At 38.5% G+C, this 10,530-nt stretch overlaps 1 protein-coding gene across 7 annotated transcripts in view; it reads right to left on the bottom strand.

Annotated features, from left to right (window-relative positions):
• Positions 1–6,828: 6,828 nt before the first annotated feature.
• Positions 6,829–10,530, bottom strand: part of NDFIP1 (Nedd4 family interacting protein 1) — a 110,699-nt gene continuing 106,997 nt past the window's right edge. For all 7 annotated transcript variants that reach the window (XM_034656184.1, XM_034656186.1, XM_034656183.1 and 4 more), the window contains one exon: positions 6,829–7,892. The gene's annotated coding sequence lies outside the window, so the exon portion shown is untranslated. The remainder of the gene's footprint in view (positions 7,893–10,530) is intronic.

Below are 10,530 nucleotides of genomic sequence, written 5' to 3'. Positions count from 1 at the left end.
GGTGACTGAACTTCATGCATCATTCTCTCGGAGGGGAAGAGAACACCATAGATGGAGGTGAAGCCAAGGCTGCTTGGAAAGTGAAGATGCAGGGAGGGCGTCTTGGCTTCTCTTCAGCTGTCTCGTGTCACCCAAAGCAGTGCTCTGGAGGGCCAGCATAGAGAAACTTATGACCTCTGTTTGGCCTTGTGTTCCTAAAAATTTTATGGGTAGGTCGCTAATAAACTAAGTGTGTAAATGCTTCACCAACTAGTTAAAAAATAATAACTGCTACTGGGACTGACTACACTACATATTTTCTGCAGAACACATTTATTTACCTTTCCTTCTAATAAAATACACCTGGCAATAAATAAAAGGCAGTAAAAGTATCCATGGCTTGCTATTAAAACTTGATATGTTTTAATGACAATTTTTAGTATACTGTTTTTGGATGGATCAGGTATTATTTGAAAAAAAAGCACCTAATTAGGAAATGATTGAGACTGGCACCAAGATACAAACACAATAATTTGTCCTAAGTACAGTGTCTGTACTCAGGTTAAATTCTCTGACATTTAAATTATGTCTCCCCCATAAGATCAGATTGCACTTTAAAATGGTCAATATACTTCTACCAATGAGTCACTTGTTTAAAAATGCCACTATAAAACACATTAGTCTTTTTGGCTTTTTCGTTTTTTTGGTGTTTTTTTTTAAATGTAAACTACAGTCTAGTGAATTTAGTTCATCGCACTCTTTACAAAAAAGGCTACAGTGAGGGGGGAAAAGAGTCTTTGGAATTTCAGGGACTTTTTCTTTCTTTTTTGTAAAGAAAACCTCTCAAGAGGGTATCCAACCACTTCTTGGAGACATAATCATATGTAAAGAAAAGTGGCCTGAATAAAGGAGGAATTAAAAAAAATCCTTAGTCACTCTTTAAGTTTATTCTTCAATTTAGGCCAATCCTCTTTTATAGGGGCTCCTAGCAATTAGCTAGCAATTTTATCCTGTGAGTCTAAAGGATTAAAGCAGGACCAAAGAACAAAAGGAACCGATTTGCTACCCTCTTCCATCAGTCCTTTCTTAACAAACCAGACTTCATTTCCTCTAGGGCCCTCCTTACCCACCTAATCTGCTTGCTTTCTTCCTCCCATGGTCCCTCAGGGGAAGGATTTGGAAAGGTAACATTAGCGAATGCCACCTAAACAAAATCCCTTCAGAATATACAAAGGTTTGAAAATGGCTTCAGAAACTGGAGGGTGCTTTTTTGTTTTCTCATTTTGGAATTCTGAGCGAAGTGTAACTTTTTTGATCATTGGATCTTAAAACAAATGTAGTAGCAGGTAATAAGCCTCCCGAGTTAGGTCTACCAGAAGTTTAGACACACTCCTTTCCCTCTTGCAGACTATTTGGGACAGTGCTCCCGTAAGGTCACATTAAAACGAGCATGCTCTGGGAACGGCAGACATGACATCTGTCGAACTTACTGTTCCATCTGTCACTGATGTGGTCCACATACAAACCTCTAGAGCTCCTGGGGATTTTAAGGGGCCTGCTAATCCATTCCTTTTCCTTTATCCTTAAACCATTTCAAACAGATGAGGATCCACTCTATTTTTAAAGACCTCCAAAGAAGAGTCCACAATCATTCTTAGCCAAATATTTAGAAATTAATTTCCCTATGGCCTTTCCCTGTTGCTCTGCAAACACACTCCTTCCCATAGTCCTGCTATAAAGAGGAAGTACTGTAGCCATGACCTTTGAGAAGATCTACAGACCAATTTTGAAGACAAAATAATTCTTAACTTTACCCAGCAAACAATGCCCTGAGAACATTCTAATGAAAAACATTACCTAATTTTAAGCGTAGGTAAACAACTCTGCAAATTTCTCCTATCCAACCTTCCGTGGAAAGTAAAGACTTGAGATGAGTACTCACGCATTATCCTTATTTGGAAGCTCTGTGGAACTGCTGCAGAAACTAAGTCTGACTATAATTCTACAGGACGGATGTTAGAAAAACGACTTTTTTAAGATTTTATTTATTTATGAGAGAGAGAGAGAGAGACAGAGCATGACTGTTGGGGGGGGTGGTGGGCAGAGAGGGAGAAGCAGACTCCCCGCTGAGCAGGGAGCCCAAACCGGGACTCAATCCCAGGACCCGGGGTTCATGACCTGAGCCAAAGGCAGGCACTTAACCGAATGAACCACCCAGGTGCCCCTAGAAAAACAAGGTTTTATTTCAATACTAAATCTAGGAACTGCTAAATCACAGAAGGGTTAAGGCCAAATACAGGTGGGAGACCTACATATAGATTAAACCCCATTTCACACATCTAGTCTCAGGGAAAACATCTATAATATATTTAACAACCCCCCCCAAAAGGTTTTTCTCATATACATGATGATGGACACACAGATCCAGAGTTTGAGAATCACTGACTCAAACCTAGAAAAACATGGACTACTTTTGCTTCTTTAGGCCACCCATCTCCACTTCTTAAAAACTAATAGTACCAAATGCTGCTAGCAGTAATAAGCGTTCATGAAAATATTGATCCAAGCCAAGAGCTCCCTTAATAATTATTATCTGCAAATCCAGTTAAAATATAACTAGAACTAAATCATCAATGTAAAAATCATTAAAGTTGATCTCAGAGAAGAAATGAACATACTCAAATGACCAGAATGACGTCTAAATCCAGCGACTGCCAAATACAGCCTATGAAACGTCCCATCAAAATAAAGATGTGAAATCAGGAAGCCGATGGCACAATTCTTTCTAAAAGCTCACATAAGGGGACATTTTTGGCACTTCTGTACTGTTGTGCAAAAGAAAAGAAGGATGTTTCATCAAGCGTAACTCTAGCCAGCTTATGATAATAGGTTGCTCCAATCCTCCACTTGGCTCAGGAAGTAACTGGCTTAAATGGGGGAAGCAGCTCTCAGCAGGGGACATGAACGCAAACCCTAACTGTGCAAGGTGGAAAATCACTGCAGCTCTGCATGGATTTCAGAAAAGAGTCAGGCTGTTTTATGGTCAGAAGGCAGCACTTCCTTAGTTGTACTGTTTAGCTGATAATGCTTTGTGTCAGGAAATCACCTTTTCTATTTGAGATTCCTTTTAGGTTTCTGACCCACTTTCTTGTTTCCCAGCTGCATATACCACTCTTAAACCTCCCAGACAATGAAAAACAATGAATACTGTCTTCTCAGAGCCTCAGCACTCATCTTTGTAAGACTTGAAGGACACCACTTCTCACTTTCATCGTCTATAAACCTGCAATCACATATGGATGGGGAGGTTAGTGAAACATTTCATTTCCCATATAAATAGTAAAAACAAATCACTTTTAAAACACGATGGACAACATACAAAGCAGGATTGGGAAAGGTCTAATTTCACGCAACTGCATCTCAGTTTCTGACCTGGATGAAATCCTGCAAAATGTGAGAGAATTCTCTATGCTTCATATATTCTATATTCAGATTGAATAGATTTGCATTTAACATCTAATTCACCAACTGAACTTAAGAGTTAAAACTCTCAAAAATCAGAAAACAATGCTTTTTGGTAAAGAAAGACTTTTAAGTAGGAACAAGTATTGAATGAAAACTTGTAATACATTCTAAAAATTTCAAATTCTGCAAATAACTAGAGGGTCTGAGGGGATCAAAATGCCATGCATTAGATGGTATTTCAAATTTATAGATAGGGAAACTATCCTCAGGAGGACAGCTCTCCACTGACATTGACAGATTTCCCATAAGAGCAGGTCTTTCTATAGGCCACCAAGTTATAGGTGAGACAATGAACTGGGTTATCAAATAGCCTCTTTTTAGAATAGAGAGGTGACAAAATCAGTTTCTGCAACTCTTTTCCTCCTGAAAACCTTTCACTCTCAACCTGAACCTGCTCCCCCCTTCGGGAGTTCCTGGGGTATTTCTGGGAGTTGTCCTCCACTTTAGTAGCAGAGCCCACCAAAACCCATTATCATGAAGAGGCTATCTGTCAAAGAGCACTTTTTCACTCTTCGTGGGTGCTCTAAATGACCACAACCATACACACAGGCAAAGGTACACAAGTATATGCAAAAGGAAGACTTAAACCACGAGTGCTTCGGTACTGCTTTAACAAACACTGTCACTCAATCCACCTGAAATACCTTACAGACTACAGATAGTACTGGCATTAAAAATACACAGAACAAGATTTTAAAAATGCACAAACCATCTACAGAAGCTTCTTTGCGTTTTGTTACACCTCTCATCATCTCTTGAAGCCTAAAAAGGTGAAATCTAAATAGCTGAAAAACAACAGCAGATTCTGAAAATTATTAAACTACATCTTACACACAACTTACCTGTGTTCATCTTCGAGATTTCACCAAGAACCAGATTCATGTAGGGCACAAGGACCCCGGCTCCTTGTTCACAAAATATTCCCACATACTTTACATAAATGTACAGTTGTGTGTCTAGTCTTGGCATATTTGAAGTTAAAATTTGATTATCGGTATTTACTGGAGTCAGGGCCAAGCGCTTCTCTGGTATCTACCACAGTAACCTTCAAGGTTGGACACAGAGAAGAGGGGTAGGGTTGGATTTAAAACTGAAGAACACTCTGCTTGTGGGGTTCATTTTTGTTGATTCTGACCTCAGAATCTTGCCACTTCAGCAGCTACTTAAACTGAATTATCACTTCTATTGGCCTTAGAACTCCCCTTCTGTAGTTATTTCTTCCTTTAAACCACTTATAGCTGTGGAATATATTCCAGTATAAGAATATAGTGAAGGTCAAAAGACATTTCCTATGTGCTACCTATGACTCATGGTGGGCCACAGCCCAAGTCAGATAACTTATACTTAACAAGAAAGCTAACGAACAAAAAATTGAAAATATTATCACTTCATTAAAAATCTTGTTTCTTTAAAACCCTAAGCAAAATTGATCCTGTTAGTAAAGATATTCACTCTTGTAATTTTTTAATAAGTAAATTTTAATAACCTTTTATCCCCACACAAAGCAATCTAATTTCCTGAAAAAAGAAATTGCTACACAGGATTTTTTAAAGATTTTTATTTATTTATTTATGCGACAGAGACAGAGATAGAGACAGCCAGTGAGAGAGGGAACACAAGCAGGGGGAGTGGGAGAGGAAGAAGCAGGCTCATAGCGGAGGAGCCTGATATGGGGCTCGATCCCATTACGCCAGGATCACGCCCTGAGCCGAAGGCAGATGCTTAACCGCCGTGCCACCCAGGCGCCCCTCTACACAGGATTCTTTAATCATAGTTTGTATGATTCCAAATGTAAGAGGTGTGAGGGACCTCTGTGGTCATGGGTAAGCCCTAGTTGTCCCTTAGCTCAGGATCAAGGCCAGTTTATTCCTTAGCTTCAGGCAAGTAACAGGGTTTCCTCAGTATACCCTTTCAAAGAAACTATTATTATTATTAATGAATCTACCAAAGGGAAACAGAAAAGAATGAGAGAGAAAAATGAAAAGTAACAGTACAAATATTTCCATCCTAAGAGTTAAGGACTCTAGGTAACAAAGGGTACCAACTTTCCATGTCTGAAAAGACTTTAATATGTGGAACATTTAAAAGAAAAAAGAGAAATCATCCTTCTAAGTACTTTGAAAGCATGTTACCCTGTAGGTTTACATGCGAGAAAGTCTTAAGGACCACCAAATATGTAGAAATAGAATTCCAAATATTTCAGTTCTCTGAATATACAAAACCAAATAAGGCACAAGGACCTAAAGAATAAACCCAAAGTGAGTTTATGATGTTTCAGTTTATGTGATTTAGGGCCCTTCTATTTTGTCCTGCAAGATAATTTAAATAGTTCTCTCTGTTGTACGTGTCCAAATTTATTCTGACTGTTAGAGATACATTCTGAAACCTTAGAACACAATAGGTTACATAAAATTTTCCAAACTCTATTGTTGGCATAATCTAATTCAAAATTTAAAAGTCTTCAAAGAGACTTCCATTAAAATCCCTGCTCACCTAACTGCAAAATATAACGAAATACGAACAAGAACATGTACTATTAGTTATAATAAATAAGTTAGAATGATCATTGACATGTCCATCCAGGAGACCCTCAATTTTCCTATTTGGCTTCCAAACAAGCTACATTTCTGTGCATTACATACTGACACCCCTAAAGAGACTTCCTAAGCTGATCCCAGATACTTACCTGCAGCAGATAAATAACATCTGCAGCTATCATACCTCCCTGGTGCTGGTTTGGGTAGTTACTTGACCACCTTTCTGCATTTCTTCTTTATATTTTATTTGAGTAAGTGGAGGAGGTTAAAAAAAAAAAATCAAATGGCTGACATTATACGAACCACTGGTCTTTAAATTTAACACAACTGGGACAAGAATAGAAATCAGGAGGAATGAGTAATTTTTCACCCCGGCTGGGTGCTCACAGGACTTAAGCCAGTGGACTGTGTTCGAATGAGAAAAAGAGCAACGGCAAGGAACATGCAGAAAATACTGGAAATAAATTATCTTAGATTACGTCTAAAAAATGAAGCATAATGGGGAATTCTGGAATGATTTAAGATCTCTACAATTCCTCCCCATTTAGTCCATTATTTTTTGCAGAACCAATTTTCACATACATCTTCAGGAATGTACTAAGAGAAGGGAACTTCTTGTGCTGAAAAAAAAAAAAAAAAGAAAAAGGAAAAAAGTTGGCCCCAAACCACTTTTTTTGTATTTAGTCAATGATTCTGCATGAATCTGTATGAATAAAGATTAGAAAAAACTTGCCTTGGCAACGAACAAATGCAAACCAAGAAATTAAACACTAATCTACAGCAAAAGTTGCTACACAAGAGACGTTTATTAATGTTCTGTTGTATTTACAGTTTTAACATAGCAAACCAAGGTGAATTACCACTTGGCAGAAAGCACATCATTCTACGTTTATATATAACTCATCGGTTTCTGCTAACACATTGTAAAAGCAAGTAGTACTACAGTATATTAGGGATCATCTCAAAAGTTCCAAACTAATTCTTTCTTTGCTCCTAAGTATCTATTCCCCTCTCTACGCCAGCCCCTGGCCTAATCATCAGGAGACCCTCCCCAAAAAAGGGAAAAAAAGAAAAAAAAGGGTAAAAGGGACTCTAATCACACAGAAAGTGTCAAGAATTACATTTTAGTAATTAAGCTGCATTTGTCCTTGTCCTTTTTATTTTATACAGTGACAACACCTTTACAATTTTTTAGGTTCATAACACAGAACAATATGTACTGCAAAATTTAGAATACAGACTATAAAAAATTAATGCTCATTATTTACCAATTAAGAACACATTCTTGACCACACCTTAAATGTATTTTGCACTATGATTTTGTGTCCAGGTGTTCACAGTACAACTGAATAAATTTCTAATTTTAACACCAAGTATGGATTATGTGCAGAAATGCAGTCAAAACAAAAGTTTTAACTTTTGAGAAAACCCCTTTGAAATGGCCAGCATTATACATATCTTACACTAAAACACTTAACTCCAAGTTCATTTTGAGATGGAGGATGAATAAAGCAAGACTGCCCCCTACTGACTACAGGGACAAGGCTCATGCTATTTAAAATGACTACAAACAATAGATAAGGCATTATTAATACATCACATACTTGATTGCGAGAGCTTTTTCAAACATTAACCACTAATGATTCAATGATTACAGAATTTTGCATTAACTATTAAAATTTTGCACCTAGGAACAAATAAAGAGAAATGATCTTTTTCAACAGTACTTTTATTTTTTTAAAGCAGGTGATTATTCCTCTGTGTTCTGCATCTTGATTCACTTCCTGCAGGTGTTCTCTTGCTTCTTCAGAGAGAATTCATAAACGCAGGAAGGCCTTTGCCAGAAAACATCTGCCAGAGAAGGATATTGAATATTGAAACTCTAGTTAGCTTGTTATTTTGGCCAAGAGAAGGATGTAGTCACAAAAGAAGGCAGGATGTTTGGAGACACAAGAAGTACATTTTAACATAGCTTTAAGATTACTATACACTGACATCATACTATTCAATAAACATTAAAATTTCAGTTCTTAAAGTTATCAAGGACTCTAGAACTAGCAAGAATTTGAATGCTTTCTCTAAAGCCCAGGAGGCCAGGAGTCTCTCTCTCCAAACTTCCCCACAAAAGAATGAAATGCAAATACCACTTCCTTCACCCCGCACTTAACCTCCACAGCAATGACTTGTAACTTGGGGCCTATGAGAGCAGAATCCAAGTGCACAGGTAATTTTCCTAGTACACCTGAAGCTACTGTCCACTCTGCCAATTCTGCCAGATCTCATGCAAAGGAGATTTCCAATAAGGATGCCAATGCTGTCATGCTGTACTGAGAGCACGACAAAGTTAAAGCCATCTGGAAATTCACAGGTAGCCCAGATCAATCTTTTTCATCAATTAGGGAAAAAAGTCTATGTATTTTGGGGCATATATCTCTGATAAAAAGTTGATAAAACTAATCTTTAAAAAAGGAATAGACATGATTGAAATAAACACTCTTAAAATAATGTCCATATATATTGTAAAGTCCAGTTTCCATCCAGTACTTTGAGGCATTTCTGTATTGGTGTAATTGTTTTAGTTTTCGTGGAAATAATGGGGAAAAGAACAAGGAACTCCCAAAATTCATCCTGAAGAAAACCACTGAAGAGATACACGTTACTTAAGAAATATTTTAGAAACCACCTTGTGGTACCCTGCACCAAGGGAGAGTTGGATGGGCTACTATGTAGACCCTTGGCTTACTTTCCCGCCTTTCCAAATTCCTGTAAAAGCTCCAAGTAGCCCTTTTCTACCTTTTCTGATTAGACAACTGCATCAATCTTTAAAAGGCTGACAAAACGCAGAGGAGCTACAACAAAAGAGTAAAAAAACATACGCTTTCTTAAACTGTTGATATTCTCCCAGACTCCAAATTCAGTTAGTATTCAAGGAAACCAGTGCCACTGACACAAGAGCAACTTTTGTTTAGATTGAGAGACCTCAGGATGTGCAGGGACAAAAACGTGTGAACACAAGAACCTCGAAAAACCAAGAAGCAAAAAGAGTATCCGCAGACCGACATCAAATGCAGGTTTCTGCCAGGAGGCTAGACTTACTACACAAACTTAAGTTCAGTTTTAGCTGTTTCCATTAATAGATGAAAACTGATGTAATTGTTTCTATTCGCCAAAACACTAGAATTTGCAAGAACATATGATACAGTCCAGATAACTATCTGGCCACTTTCCTTAGACCATCCTGCTTCTACAGAGACTGATTAGCTTTCATAGAACCCTCAAAGTCAGAGCCACCCAGCAAACATTAAAATTCCATTAAGAGTGCCTAGACAGGTTAATAATGGGTGATCTCAATCACTGTACAGACTCCAGAGGAAAATGACTGCTAGAGAGGCGCTCACCGCTAAGACCTGGAGGCCTGTTCAGATGTACTTGACTCACAAGTTGCTACAAGAACAATGGCAGCACACAACTGGAGGACAGAAGGGTTTTAGGGACGGTGGGCTTCATTACTAAACTGTAGGTCAGATCACTTCAGAAACAAAAGGAACCAGGAGCCTACAGATCATTTAATTTCAAGAGGAAGACAGCCACTTCCTCCTGAACGTTATGTGAATTTTTTAAGCAAAAATTCCACTGAAAGCATTTCTACTACCTTGCTACTTTATAACACAGTCCAATAAATCAAACTTTAACTTGAGGTGAACTTCCTTTAATAAATTGAGAGAGGTATTAAAGAAGAGAGAGAAGATTACAGACTGGGAAAAATCAAAGCATTTATCATCATATGGGGGAAAAATTTAAATATCTGGTGTCTAATAGGTACAGCTCACCAGGTCACAGGAATTATTTAATTATGAAAGGCGCTATCTCATGAATGTTAGGGCTTAAAAAATTTTCTTTCCACAGGGCGTCTGGGTGGCTCAGTCAGTTGAGTGTCCGCCTTTGGCTCAGGTCATGATCCCAGGGTCCTGGGATCAAGCCCTGCATCAGGCTCCCTGCTCAGTGGGGAGTCTGCTCCTCCCGCTCCCTTTGCCCCTTGGCTCAGCGTGCTCTTTCTCTCTCTCTCAAAAACAAAACAAACAAAAAACACCCCAAAACTTTCTTTCCTCCTATTTCAAAGGTGATTAGAATAACAGAATCTAAACTCTATTGTGCTTCGTACGCGCAAGTACTTTCGGAGCAGTGCTGGATACCACGTTCCAGCTACTGTAGCTGAAGCCTCAAATACCTGGCAGCATCAGAGGAAGTGGTACTCCACCCGAACATTTATTTTCCAGTTAACTGGTAAATAAGAAAAAGTATGAACACTTCACATTTGACCATTTCAGATAGGTCTCTGTTTCTTCTTAAACAATACAGGAGTGTGTGCACTTTGTGCTCCCACTTCCCCGCAGTCACACACTTCCTGCTGCTGCTGGGCCCACCTCTAGCAGTTCCTTTGGCTCTTCTTGCTGTGGGGTAGGAAACCAGATTTCCTTTTTAAGCTTCA

The sequence above is a fragment of the Ailuropoda melanoleuca genome, chromosome 3, assembly GCF_002007445.2.
Source record: "Ailuropoda melanoleuca isolate Jingjing chromosome 3, ASM200744v2, whole genome shotgun sequence".
Taxonomy (NCBI): domain Eukaryota; kingdom Metazoa; phylum Chordata; class Mammalia; order Carnivora; family Ursidae; genus Ailuropoda; species Ailuropoda melanoleuca.
This window is presented reverse-complemented; position numbering and strand designations above follow the sequence as displayed.